The sequence below is a fragment of the Herpailurus yagouaroundi genome, unplaced genomic scaffold (genome assembly GCF_014898765.1).
Source record: "Herpailurus yagouaroundi ecotype Mexico unplaced genomic scaffold, PumYag 160, whole genome shotgun sequence".
NCBI lineage: Eukaryota > Metazoa > Chordata > Mammalia > Carnivora > Felidae > Herpailurus > Herpailurus yagouaroundi.
In genome coordinates this window covers 44,541,180-44,555,830 of record NW_024412401.1, presented here as the reverse complement: position 1 = coordinate 44,555,830, position 14,651 = coordinate 44,541,180, and the positions used below count along the sequence as shown (strand labels likewise).

Here is a 14,651-nt window from a genome sequence, read left to right as displayed (position 1 = left end):
GTGCCTAGAATGAAGCTGGCACAGGGCAAGGCTCAGGTCCCTCAAGCTGAACTGACGCATTCAGGTAGGACTCCTGAGAGCTTCAGGGGAGTGGCCGGACCAGAGGGAAGCTGTGAGGCAGGCTGAGGTCAGGTTAGAGCCCAGCCAAACCCTCACTCACGTGAGGCCCGAGCCTTTCGGCATGCCAGCGACACCACCTCCGCTCCTCCAGCTCTCTGTCTCTGGAGGCAGCCCTCACAAACCTGCACTGTGGCCACCACCCCACTCAGTTCTGGGTGCTAACAGAGCTCCCCAGGCCCTGCTCCAGTGGCCTATTCACCCCCATCATAGCATTGACCTAGGCGGGGGGTGGGCTTGTAGTCCCCTCAGCTGCAAGATTCTACCTCGGGCCGCCCCCCACGCAAGGCAAACTCCAGGCCTCCCTCCCAGGATAGGGCTTCATACCTCAGTGCAAGAGATGCCCTGCCCCAGGTGCTGGAAAAGCCACCCTGCCTAGGAAGGGCTGGGAACCACAGCACCCTAGGCTTGCTGTCCAGGGCTTAAAACCCAGCTGGCAGGCTGGGACCGGGCTGTTTTCCAGCCCAGCCTGGAAATCCCTGCCGGGTAAGGATGCTGGGAAGGCAGAGTAGGGACCCAGGATGTACAGAGGGAGGAGCTGGTGTCCTAGCGGGCTAGGGCCCCCTCTCGCCTGAACAAGGTGGCTGGGGAGAGGAAAGGGAGGCATGGTTCAGTAGACTGGCTCTGCCCAGGGAGAGCCAAAGCGGCCCTGGGTCTACAGCCCAGGAGCCCAGCAGGCCCAGCCCAGACCCCAAGCAGCCAGATCCTGGAGCCCAGGGCTGCACAGCCCTCCTCTTTCTTCCCTACCACCCGGTTCCATAATCACACCCCAGCGGGCCCAGGCCTCCCTGGGAAGGTTCCTGGCTGAACAGAGGGCTGTGGGGAAACTCACAGTAAAGGCATCCTGACTGTAGCTGGGCAGCTGTGACCCTCCCAACCTCCTGTGGGCTTCTCCAGGCTGGGGGACCCAGAACAGAGGCCGAACCCCTTGCACCCGAGGTCACTGGGAGGGGGAGTGGCGGCAGCTACTCCAAGGTCTGGCAGGCTATTTCTGCACTGTCTAGAGGGCCAAGCTCTAACTGCTGGCCTGTGGGATGGGGGCAGGGCCAGTGGGCCTGTGCTCCCTGATTCCCATGCAGACACGTATCCTTCCCGCTCGACCTGGAGTCCGCCCGTTCCTCCTCTCTTCCCCACAAGGCTCCTGGCGAGAGAGAAAGGGGCACATGAGGTCCAGAGGGAGTTGTTCTTCTGTGACCCTGGCAGAGGTGAGTGTGCCCCTGGTGGTGGCTATAAGATGACCGGGTTTCGGGAAGGGAGAGTGGTCACTTGGTCACTTCCTCAACCCAAGAGGATCACCAAACGGCCTAAGAACCACCTCCTCCAGGAAACCAGCCTTGACCCAGGCCCACAGGACCCCCAAATACCCCCACACCAGCCCACCCCATCAATTACTCAAAGCAGGCCTTTACCACACCAATCCTTTGCCTCGTGTCAGCACTGGTAGGCCGGCATCTTGCTTACCTACAGCCTCTGCCTTCCCAGGCTGGGCAAAAGGTTCAATAAGGCAAGGAGGGAGGGTGGAGGGCACCGCAGACTTCCCAGGCCCTAAGGGGGCAGCAAGTAGGCACGGACTCCCTACCCAGGAAGCTCAGGAAAAGGAGGTGATCAGGTGCTGGCCGCTGCCTCGCTCCCACTCTACTCCCAGGAGAGAAGGGCTCCACCCACAGGTACTTGCTTTTTCACTCTGCACAGGGCGCTCAGCTGCTCACTTTGGCATCCTTTTTACCAGGAATATTCATCTACTCATTTCCCAGAAAGGTAAGGGGTTCAGGAAGCAGCAGTTACCTGATGTGTCCAAAGCCCCTGCTAGAATGGGGCCCTGGTTGCTCTGGGAGCCCTGCCCACGGCTGCCTCATGTGGTGTGGGGGGGTCTGGGGCCTGATGCCATTGTACACAGGGTCTCTGTGTCCCCCAACCCCTGCATCAGGTCCCTTCCTGTCACTCCCACTGCATGGCCTCCTCCTGTGCCCAGATCTGTGATCTACTGTGATCCCTGGAGACCAGAACCACCACACCAAGCAGGGCCAAAGGCCTTCCCACGTCTGCAGCCCAGGAGCGAGCTCATTCTCACAACAACCCTGCCGGGCACGCCACATGTCTACACTGGGCTCCATGCACCCGGCCCTCCTCACCAGGGCAGAGCTGGCACCCCTGGGCTGTGCCCACAGGAAACGTCACACACATCCCTTTGATGAATCCTCACAAGGCCGAGAGACAGGTACTGAGTTCACCCCTACTTTACAGGGGAGAAACGAGCCTGCTCGAGAGGGCAGCCCCTCTCCACACCTCACCCCCCTGGGGCCACTTCTTTATCCGGAAGAGGAGAGTGTTATTTCAAACAGAAATCAATAGTAATGAACATGCACTTAAAAGGTGCTGTAAAGAGGATTTTTCAGGGAGAGCCATCTCTCGGGCCTTGGAGTCCAGAAGACGGGGTTTCTGGTCAGGACTGCATGGGATTCAATGCCAGCCCCGCTAGCCAGGGCCCACCTGCCTGTTCCACCTCACCCTGGGCTGCTCTTCTCGACTCCCACAGGCAGGCCTCCAGGCATACACTGTCCCCTCATCCTAGCCGACCTTCAACTCTCGGCATCAGTGCACCCTCCACCGTGAAGCCTTTCCGGACTCCTCAGAGACAGCAACCTTGTACGTGGTCCCAGAGCCTGAAAGTCATCAGGCTATGCTGGGAAGGTCTCTTGTGACCCTCTTTCTGCCTGGCAGGGGGCTCCTAGTAGATAGGGCGGGGTCTGGCTCAGCACCAAGGCTCAGGGCCCTCGAGTTCCCAGACCAAAGTCCCAGTATCCCAGCAGCCAAGGTCAGCTAAGCTCCGGGAAGGAGGAGGAGTCAGCTGGGATGAGGACAATCCTCCCTAGTGACAAAGATGAACCCAGCTTTGGTCATCAGGGCAGCTGCCTGCTCACCCAGTACCTCTGAGAAATGCCCCTGCTCTGGCTTTGTCCAGGTATGAGGGGCTCCTTCCATGTCTCCCAAGACCAGGGGTCACTGTACCCTCCATGGCTGCACCCCCCTCCCCACTGTCCCATCCCTCTGAGACATCCCTGAGTCCTAGACACAACTGATTCTCTAGACTCTAAACAGACCCAGGGGATTAGAAGCCCTGGATCCCCTCCCCAACCAAGCCCAGTTGCTCGGTCCTTTACCTCCATAGCATGGAATCCTCATACTTCCTGGCAAGGGGATGGTGCCATGGTTCCCAGACCATCGATGAGACAGCCAAGGACACAGGGTAGGGAGACCTGCCCTGGACTCCTCTGCTCCAGAGAGCTATCTCGGCCAGGGCCCGGGGGGCAGTGTGGGAAGGCCTCCCTACTGGCCGCCTCCACCTAGACCACAGCGGCAGCCTTCTGCCGGACAGGCCCCTCTGCCTTGCCCTCACAGCCCAAAGAGAATCAAGCCACAGTGCTCCAAGCTGGTGTTGAGCCCTCCCTAAGACGCCCCTCACATCACACCCAGACAAGTGACCTAGACTCTCCTCCCCAGCTGGTCCCTGCCCTGCCCTGAACCCCTTCCCCCTCAGGGCCTTCAGCAGTACAGTTTCCAGAAGCCCCTACCGCCTCTCCCTGCACCCCTCTGCCTGCCGAAATCCTTGTTTCTCGGCTGTCAAAGCCCAGCCCGAATGCGGCCACCATCACCGTGCCGCTCCGGTCTCCCCGGGCGGACAAGGGCTCACACCCAGGCCATGTGGCCAAGCCCCGTGCCACACCACTTGCCCACCTGTCTCCTCACCTAGCTGTCAGGACAACCACCAGGACTGAGGTACCGCACCCCAGAAAGACAGGGTGAGTGAGACTCGAGTGAGCCAAGTGAGACTCGAGCCCCGTCCGGCAGAGTCTAAGGCTGGCTCCATCGGTGCCCCCATCCCTTCTCCGTCACCCCCAGGCTGCCGAGCAGCCAAAGGCCACGGGCAGCCGACCTGCTCACCATGACCCACTCATTCCAGGTCCGAGAGGAAGAGCCAGGGGGGCTGGCGAGGGTGGGGCAGCCCCTGCCCAGGAAACGGGCGAGGGAGCCACTGTTGGGGATACAGCCAGGCCCCACAGCAGCTCATTGTGAGGGCTGGGGAGCAGGAACAAGAGGACATTGTCCCAGTTCCTGGGCCACTGCCTTATCTGATAGCCTTCCAGCCAGCCCACGAGCTGTTTTTCAACTCCAGCCTTTTTTTCTCTTCAAAGGTTACTGACACAGAAGTTTAGCAAATTCCCCATTATTTCAAGGAGGGAGGAGACCCACAAACAAAAACTTGCGATAATTAAAAAGCCCTATCTGACACAGGGAGGACGTTCTCAGCTACTATGGGGTGGGGGGGGGGGGGGGGGTACGCGGGGAGCTGAGAGGTTGTATAGCCTGGAAAATGAGAGGCTCAGAATCTCCTTCCAAATCTCAAAAGGGCAGAGAGAGCTGCCCTGCATGCCCCACCAGAGGGCAAAGCCGGGGCGAGGAGAAGCCAATCGCAGCTCAGGCACAGCTGACCCCAAATGGGTCAAGCTGGTTTGGTTTTGGAGGAGTGAGCACCCTGTCTGTGGGAGTGTGCAAGCAGGAGCTGGGAGCCCCTTTAGACATGCTGCGGAGGAGACGCCTGCGCTGCTAGAGGGCTGCTGGGTAACAGGCCAGGTGCACAGGTAGGCAGTGGAGTAAGCCCCACGGGCAGACACACACATACCCTCCCCACCCACAGCTGGGAACAGGGAGGCGGGCAGGAGGGCCTGGTGTCACCAGTGCCCAGCCATTCCTCAAAAACCACTCAGCCTTGATCATTTATAAGTCATTCAGCTCTCCAGGCCTCGGTTTCCCCATCTGTAAGTGGGGAGAGTGACATACATTCCTTACAGGACTGTTGTAAGGATCAAGTAGGAGTGCAGGGGAGGGGCGCCCGGGGGGCTCAATGGGTTAAGTGTCCGACTTCGGTTCAGGTCATGATCTTGCGGTTCATGGGTTCGAGCCCCACACTGGGCCCTGTGCTGACAGCTCAGAGCCTGGAGCCTGCTTGGGATTCTGTGTCTCCCTCTCTCTCTGCCCATCCCCCACTCAGTCTCTCTCTGTCTCTCTCTTTCTCTCCCAAAAATAAACCTTAAAAAAAAAGATAGTGCAGGGGAGAGGCTCCAGAAAGCAGGGGTAAATAAATGCCAGCCGCTCATGACAGTTCCAGTCCTTCTGTCTGCTCTACACACTTGCCTCAGTAGGAACAGGGGGGCAGCTGTGAGCAAGGCCAAAGCTTCCGGGGTGGGTGATGCTGCTGACATTTGGGGTGATAAGGACCCCTCATGTCATTCTCTGTTCCTTTCCTCTGGCCACTCAAGTCCCTCGCTTTCTCCATGCCTCAAGTCTTCCCCATCTGCAAAATGGGGACAAATTACATCTCCCCAAATGCTCTGGGATGCCTCAAAAAAAAAAAAAAAAAAAAAAAAAAAAGCTCTTAATTTCCTGAAAGAAAGGAAAGGGTGATCAGTATACCCTGCCGAGGGGGCCACTTTAGCCCCTTTGCCTGTGACTCCTGAGCACACCGTTCCCCAACCCAATGTCCCACTCATGCTTGTGTGGTCCCCTGCCACTGCCCACGGCCACAACCAGGCCTGGAGGGGGTAAAAGTCCTGGCCAAGGTTGATCTCAATGGAGGAGGTGCCCACCTGAGGGCTGGCAGGACCTATGGACTCTGGAGTCATGTCAGAACATGCCAGGAGGTCCAGGGAGCTATGCTGGAAGCCTCTGCCCACAGCGGAAGGAGCCCGGTGCTGGAGTGCAGTCAGGGGGAGGACACCGCGTCCTGGGACACAAACAGGGCCGCACCCCACCGGGAACATCCAGCAGAGCTCTCTCTCCCCAGGCCCAGCCTTGTCCCTCCGGCCTGGGAACTCACTGCTGAGAAGGCCAGTGCTCACTCTGGCCCAGCTGGGGCCCCAGGGGAGGGGAGAAGAATGCAGCTGCCTGGTGGCTCCCATGGCCCAGGGGAGACAGAGCCTGTCCTTAAAAGGCAGGCAGGCAGGCTGCCTGCCCTGCCTGGGAAGCCTTCCTGGGATGACAGAGCCTGGAGGCATGGCCCCTCTCGGCCCAGCATTCTGTCAGTCCAAGGCAAGGGGGGGCAGTCCTAGCAGTCACTAGATCTGGTGTGACCCTATTTGAGGGCTACACTGAGCCCTGGGCTGGCCGGTGCCTGGTCTCCAAACTTCACCCTACTCCTGCAGCCTGTGCCTCCCCTCATACTGCAGGGCTGAGCTGGCAAAGGAGGGTCCACACCCTGACTACCAGGACAGGAGGCTGGGACGGCTCATCACATGCTACGGCTACGGTGCAGCTCGAGGCCTGGCTCCCAGGAAGTGCCCCAGAGATGCCGATTCAATGATCGACACTGTGGCCATGTGCACTTAACAACCACTTAAGCACCTACTATGTGCCCAGCTGTGTGACAAGTATTCCTGCCAAGACGATGGCCTTCTCCCAACATGGCCCCGCACAAAAAGCAGACGGGGGGAGCCGGCACTCAAATAGGTCCGCAGAGCCCCAGCTCATGGAGTGACCTTTCCCATGCACACCCCGGTAAATCCAAGGACTTGATGAAGGAAGCTTTAAGACACCAGAGGCAACAGGCTAGGGATGTGGAGTGGCTTGGGCGGGTCACGGGGTCCAGAAATGAGAGCTGGGATCCTAACGGCCACATCGCCCTCAGCTGGACAGTCCTGGTACCTACGTGATGCTGGGCCAGGCCCTCACTGAGAGGGAGACAGGAGGGCGGGGAACCTGGCCTGGGGGGTCTGGGCTCCTGTCCGCCCTTAACCTGCCTGTGACCTTGGGCCCCCCTTTCCCTTAAACCCACAGACTTGCTGCACAGCTCTGAACAAGCTCCCTCTCTAGGCTACAGTTCTCACCTGCTTCCAAGAGCGCCACAAAAGCCCCAACACGTCAACTCTCCAAGAACATAAGGGACCGGATACTAAACACTACAACTCCTCCCACTGCCACCACAGCCACAGTACCTTCAGAGTGATACCTCACTGCTGCCTGCAGGTGACTTGGGGTCACGGTGCTTGGGAAGAGACCAGGGACGTGAGGAGTACTGGTTCTGGTCCCCTCGGTGTCCTGGCCACCCCCCACCCCCACCATTTCCAGTGTGGTTCTGCAGCCCTAACGGAGTTTTCAAAAAGCATTCGGGAACACATTTACCTCCACACATCTTACTTTCTTTTGGGGGGGCTGGGGGGGCAAGGGGCATGCAGAGTGAGAAGAAACAAAAAACTTTCCATCTAATCCCCCAAGTCATCCTGCAGCCTGAATAATTTTGGGTTTTTAATCAATAGCTGTCAGACTTGTCAAATTACTTTGGGGACCGCAAAGCAGTTTTTAAACATTCATAAACCTCAGTAGAACAGCGAAGTGCCCTGAATTTTAAAAGAAGAGAATCTGAGCAACACTCATTGAATAGGATGAGATCTGGGCCTGTTCCTGCTCCTGGTCCCCAGGAGAAACAGCCTAGAGCCTAGCCAGGGTGCTCAGAAAGATCGAGGGTGACACCCTCAAACCCTCGGCCTCTCTCATCCTCCCCCAGTAAAGCCCCCACTCTCAGCCCCAGGAGCACAGCACCCAAAGCTCTGACCCGGGCCTCAGGCGCTGACATGGCAGGCCCCAGAGGACCCGGACTGTACCCCGCGGCACACAGGTTGGTCCTGTGCTAGAATGCCCTTCCCACCTTCTCCACTTAGACGACTCTTGAGAATGGTTCAAGGCCCTGGCAGAGGTGTTCCCTCCCCGCGAGCTGAGTCTGTGCCTGTCTCCTTCTCACACATGTGAACACACCCATCCACCCCCTTGGTCCCGCAGATCACACAACTGAGTATGGGACTGGTTTCTGACTGGTTCCCCAACAATGCTCCCCTCCTGCCCCCTGCCCCAAGCAGCAACCATAAATACCTCCAACAGCTGCCTCCGGCCTTGGGGACTCATGACCCAAGTGGGTAAAGATGATGAAATTAAAAACAAATGAGCTGAAAACCAAGGACTTCCATCCCACGGAAGCCACTTCCCCTCTGGCTTATCTAATTCCTCTCAGCTCTCTACCTTCAGGAAGCCCTCCTAGGTTCAGCTGGCCCCTCCAAGGAATGTGAGGGAGGGGGCTGGGGGCGGGGCACAGGCAGCATCTTCTCCCCTCTCATCCCCTCCCCCCACTACCCAAGCGCCATGCCATGTGGCCTTCTGTTCTGTGCAAGTTGTTCAGGTTAGGGTGACAAGGCGATGTGGGGACTGTCCTTCCCCCGTTCCTGGGCACCAAGCTTCCTGCCTCAACCTATGACCAGCCATTTGTCACCACAGCCCCAGCTCCTGGCACCATGCTGGTTGATGACCAGTCTAATGTAGTGAGGTCTCCTTCCTTACAAAGCTCCGTGACTTAGGTCTCCGTTTTTTCATCTGTAAAATGGGGATGACACCACCTCTGACATGCAGTGAGCCCTATGACCAGCCCTGGCTCTACCCTTCCCTGGGCACTCTGCCCCTTCCTGCCCCTGCTTATGCCCCCACTGCTGGTTTGAGTTAATCCAGCGCCCCAGTATATAGCTACTGAGTGCCTCCAGTATGCCAACACTGAGCCCGGGGACCTTGGGACCCCGGCTCCCTCTTCCTCCCAAAGCCCGTTATCTGGGTGTCCCAGCGGGTGGGACACCAGAGCTCTGCTTCCCAGACTGTAACTGGCAGGAAACAGCCAGGATCATTCAACAGCAGCAACACAGCAGGAGAGGGCGGCTGCCAGCCACAGGCTCTCAGGCCACCAACAAAGGCAGGAACTCAAGATGTCAAAGACTGGGGTGTAGCTGCTGAGTTCCTCCTGCTCCTAGCGACCACGCATCAGAGCCACCTGTGGCGCTACAATGCCTGCCTCACCTGTGACACCCCACACCTGGGAAAGGCAGGAGGCAGCCAAAGGGTCTCCTAAATGTGGGCTTCCGATGCTCACGCAAGCGCGGCCACCTCAAGACTTTGCAGGGCTTCCAAGGCCAGACAACATGCCAGACGCTGAGATCCCACCATCTTTTCCCACCTGCACTGGTTGACTCTAGGATGAACTAGCCCAAAATGTCACTTGCCACTTGGCGCACAGGATTCCAACCAGTAACGCCATATACTTTATTTTTTCACGTAGGCTTCCACCCAACGTGGAGCCCAACGCACGGCTTGAATTCACAGCCCTGAGGTCAAGACCTGAGCTGAGATCAAGAGTCGGACACTTGGGGCGCCTGGGTGGCGCAGTCGGTTAAGCGTCCGACTTCAGCCAGGTCACGATCTCGCGGTCCGTGAGTTCGAGCCCCGCGTTGGGCTCTGGGCTGATGGCTCAGAGCCTGGAGCCTGTTTCCGATTCTGTGTCTTCCTCTCTCTCTGCCCCTCCCCCGTTCATGCTCTGTCTCTCTCTGTCCCAAAAATAAATAAACGTTGAAAAAAAAAAAAAAAAAGAGTCGGACACCTAACCAACGGAGCCACCCAGGCACCTCTGTCGTATGCTTTTAAATACAGCTTCCCAGGTACCTCTCAACCCAGCAGCACTGGGCTGCCCACTGATGCTTGGAATGCTCCCAGCAGCCAAGTTCTCTTTACCCATCAATCCTGGCTCAAAGACCACCACCTCCACGACACATGCCCCCGCAAAACCGACAACTCCCTCCAGGGTTTTTTGCCTCATGCACACCACCCACCCCCTCACACACTGGGAAGTGGAGGCTCGGAGGGGTCCAGCAGCTTGCCCCAGGTCACAGTTTACAGCCACCAGGGCAGGGCTGGAGGACTGGCAATTTGGGCTCTAGCTCCAAACTATCTTCACTGCTTGTCAAAGCCTCAGGCTTTCACCAAAACTACAAAAATCCTATGAGCACATGCAGCAACTTTCAAGGAACTTACAGAAACCCTGGGTCACCAGAACTATACACTGAGCCCTGCCTTTGTCACCTCCCGTGCGACCCTGGGTAGATCGTTTCCCCCATCTGGCAAATGGTGAGAAGGACACCTTGCTGGAAGGAGTCCGATCCACCACCGGCCTCCCGGTCGTGACAGCAAAGGTGGCTGGGACCAAGGGACGCGGAGACTTGTAACAAGCCAGGGACAGTGCTTAGCACTTCACAGCACTGGCTCCTTTATCCCTCGTGATCCCTCCACCAGACAGTTCATAACAAGCTGAATCCCTGCCTCCTCTGGAGACAGAGGTACTTCCCCAGGAAAGACTGCCACCTCACAGTACCCTGGCTCCCAACCGCTGTTTCAGATATGGAAGCCGGAGCTGAACACACCCCGGGCCCAGAACAGCCTTCCAGGTCTTCCACCGCCCCCAGCCTGCAGGCCCACGGATCAGGGAGCAGACACAGGCAGGGGGCGGGGGGCGGAGGAGCCCGGCTCCGGGGTTGGGGGGCTGGGGTGGAGATGACATGGCCCCCCAACCCCAGCCCGGCCCCACCCAGCCGGGCCCAGGGTGGGGCGACTCAGAGCAAAGGCCAAGATCCTCCGTTCAGAAAACTTTTCGGCCATTCCTAGCATTTCCCGGTTCTCAAAGAAGTTAGGCCCGAGATTTGACTGTGGGAAGAAGCACCGGACACTGGATTTCCTCTCTTTAAAAAATAAAACCGGCAGCAACACTTCTCAGTTTTTCGCTTTTTGGCGGGGCTAATCTGTTTTCCACATTCTGGGCGGGCGGCACATGTCTACAGAGACACCATCACTGGAGAACAACAGAGTCCCCAAGATCGCTACCTGTGACAACCCCTCTCTGCCCAGCCTGCTCCCTCCCATCCATCTCACGTGGGTCTCCCTGGGCCCGGGACACTGGTCAGGGGCCCTGGGGCTGGCAGCTTCCCGCATTCCAACCTCCGCTCAGGCCGATCAGGACAATCAGGCCACTCACCATCCCTCAGCACGGCCACCAGGATCACCAGGATCACCAGGATCGCCAAGCCGGGGGAAACCGAGGGCCACACCAGCCACCGGTCTGCCCGCCGTCCCCCACCGGGCCCAGCCAATCCAACGGCGCTCTGGTCCTAGACATACCACTCCAGCTCTGTCCGCTGGGACTAATCACTGCTAGTTAAACAAAGGCTAAGTTCCAACTCTCTGTAATGTGCTTTTAAAGGGCCAGTGTCCCACTCGGGGCTGCCGGGGACTTAAAGGCACAGATCCCTTTTTCGGTACAGGAAACCAAGACCGCAAACACCAAAAAAACTCCCCCAAAGTCATGACCAGAATGGAGGCCTTGGGCTTCTCAGGAAGATCTAGACAAAATGCACAATACTAAAAATCCAAATTTCACCTGAAGAACCCCCAAAACCCCAAAACACGGTTGCATCTGCAGAATTAAGAGCAGACACCGCAGCCACAATTCTTAGGCACTCACTATGCGCCAGACACAGCGCTTCACACCTCATAGCACTGTCCCAGGATTCCACACAGCCACTCCACAGACAAGCATTCCCTGGACCCCATCGAGGAAGCTGCAGCAAAGCCGGTGAGCCCAGGCAAAGCCAGGCTTCCTGCTCCCACCTGGCCCCTCCAGAGGGAGGCCCGCTTTCCCCACCCCGGGCCTTAGGTCCCACCTGTTCCATACCCACTAGCATCTTTCCTTCGTGGGTAAAATGTAGGGGTTACGTGGGGACTCACTTGTTGCAGGTGCCCAACCACTGGGCTTTCTGTCTGGGCCTCAGAACCCTGTGAAGCCAATTGTATTGTCTCCCTTCTTACAGATGAAAAGACTGGAAATCATGCCTGGACACAACACGGCAGGAGATAGACAAACGCTGGGTAAGGGTGAAATACAGAAAAAGGAGAGAGGAGGAGGTCAAGGAGAGGAAAGAGGCAGGTCCACAGCCCTGCAGGAACGGGCACCTGACACTCAGGCCCTCATTCCTTTCCCGAAAGGCTGTGTGGCCAGAGGTGGGGACAAGTGAGGAGAGCCGTCCTTCCGAGCGCAGGGCTCAGGCAAGCTGGCTAAGGCCCTTCCACTGTCCATGAGAATGGAGGTAGGGCTGCAGGACTTGGGGCTCTCTTAAGGCCCCTAGGATCCAAGGGTGGGCAGGGCCTGCCCAGCTGCTAGAACAGAAGTGGGCAGGGGGGAAGAAAGGAGAGACCTCACTGCCTGGGCCTTGGTACCTGGCCTAACCAGCCCTCTAAGAAAGGTGGGCCATTTCCTGGCACCTGGAGTGGCTGGGCACACTGTAGGTGCTGTTCAGCCATCCTCTAACAATCAGAAAGGCCAAGGCCAGGCCGCGTCCTCAGGCCTAACTCTGAAAGGGCCAGCTCCTTCAAAGATTACCTTTCTGTTTCTGTTTCTGGGAAGTCTGGTAATCAATCAAGTTTGAAGCTGGGTAGGCTGCTGGTTTAAGAACACGGGCTCTGAAGCCAGACAGTTCAAATCTGGGCCGTGTCACTTACAACCTGAGTGTCTGTGGACAAGTCACCTGTTTCCCCTCTGTAAAATGGGCACTTAACCTCACAACAGGGTTGCTATGAGAAATTGATGAATTACAGAACAAGGCCCGGCTCAAAGTGAGCACTTAAGAAAGAGCAGCCGGATTAGCTAGGTTGAAGGAGGCTGCCCCAGGATCTGCTAGGAGGCACAAAGTGGGAAAAGGCTTCCTGGGTAGTGACCCTGGGCAAGTCACTTCTTTCTCCAGTCCTCAGTTTCCTCCTGTTAAAAAGGTGGGGCAGAGGTCCAACTGGAATCCTCAGTGACTACTATGCAAGACCACCCTGTAGAACTTCCCAGATGCCTGCCCTCCCCCAGAAGCATCCAGGCCAGAAAGCCATGGAGACTGGGAAAGGGTGGGCTGTGGCCCCAATGCTTAGAAACCTGTAAACAGCCTGCCTCTGTGCTGCACTGCTCCCAGGCTAACTGGGGTCTGCTGGGTAGGAGGAGGGAAGCAACAGAGAAAAGCCACCTGGCCTGTTGGGAGGGAGCATAAGGCCTCCTCCTCATCCTTCCAGGGAGAACCCAGGCCCACCCCTGCCTTCTCTAGGTCTCGGTCTCCCCACACTCCCCACTGAGGGGGTAGGCTCCATCTCAGGTGTCTCCCATGGGATGTTAGGCAGCCAAGCTTGCTTTCCTGTGGGGAGTTTGGCAACAGCCACACAAGCCACCCCACACCTGCTACACAAACAGCCTCCAAGAAGCTGGGGGCTCCCTTGGCTCCAAGAGCCCCCAAGGCTTGACCAGTTTTCAAGGCCTGCCTGTGCTAAAAGATGGGAGGATATGGAGTACCAGAGGAAAAAGGTGGTCAGGAGGAATGTCCTATAGCCTTGGCAGAGCATATGACCACTATTTGTAAGGGGCAGTGAGAGACCCGGTGCCCTACACCCCACCATCACCTCCTCACCCACAGGGTTAGTCAGTAAGGATGGTCTCACTGCCGGGAGTCAGGGTGGGGGGGAGGCGGAGTGTTGCAGGCCTGGGATGCAATTCTGGTGGTGTTACTTAGCAACAATAACCTCTGGACAAGACCTATCACTTTTCTGGGCCTCAGTTTCTCCAGGTGTAAAACAAGGAAATACTCTATCCCCTGCAGGTAGCAGATGTACCACTGATTAACCAGATGCAGAGGAAGCATTTAACAAAACAACCCAGCAGCCCAAGGACACAAATATCTGAGTGTCATTGATTCATCCAACATATACTGAGAACCCACCTGAGGACCATTAGAACTTAGGTTGTCCCCAACCCTAGGGTCCCTCCCCCAAGCCAAACACTTTCTAAACTCCCTGCACAGCCAGCCAAACCTTGGGGGAGGTCAAGGTCTTGGCTACCAAAATGCCCTGAAAAAGATCTCAAACTTCTCTGGAAGCCAAACCACAAAGGAGCCTTCCAGAGCAAAGCTATCAGTATAAATGAACCCTAGCTGTGCTCTGGGAAAAGTGAAAAGACCCTCTAAGTAAACCTAGCTCTACAATGTTCTTCTCTAGGGGCCTTGGACCCAGAGACAGACCAAATAGGGAGAGGGGGAAGAAAAGGGACAGGCGGTCCCCCAGGCTAGGAAAAAATGAGCCACTACAGGGCAGTTAGGGAGCCCTGCAGAGAGAGGGAGAAGGAAAAGCCCAGAGAACCGCTAAAGAGCATTTCAGGGGGCCCCTCCAGCCCTCTGCATCAGCCTCCAAGGATTCTGCTTATAGGATTCGATGGGAGCACCAGCCACTGGTAAACCCAACAAAGAAGGAACGTCTGAGCCACCACCTGATCCTCCCCTGCTTCCCAGGGACTGGGCGGTTCTTCCTGCCCTTTCCTAACACACCTGTCCTATCCCAGTGGTTCTCCCGAGGGCCTTCATGGGGCCGAGGCCAGGCACGGTTTCCATCCTCTCCTTGCTGACAGAGGACAGCCCACACCCTCCCTGAAACCCAGGTCACCAGAGCCTCCCTGCCACACTGAGGTTCTCCCAACTCCCTTCCTGCCACCTCACGCCCTTTCCTCCAGGGGTTGGAACTGCTCTCCAAGGGGGCACTCTCCTTTAGAAGGACACTTTGCTTTGGTGGTTTCATCTCCTTTGCTTTCACCTACTCTAGTGTGC

General features: G+C 57.3%; 1 protein-coding gene across 2 annotated transcripts in view; it reads right to left on the bottom strand.

Moving 5' to 3' along the window:
• Positions 1-14,651, bottom strand: part of DAB2IP (DAB2 interacting protein) — a 69,175-nt gene that overhangs the window by 29,296 nt on the left and 25,228 nt on the right. Inside the window, exon 1 of one of the 2 annotated variants that reach the window (XM_040482181.1) lies at positions 11,006-11,176. The exons of the other annotated variant lie outside the window; for it this stretch is intronic. The gene's annotated coding sequence lies outside the window, so the exon portion shown is untranslated. Of the gene's footprint in view, positions 1-11,005; positions 11,177-14,651 lie in introns of those variants that run through there. 2 annotated transcript variants of the gene reach the window in all.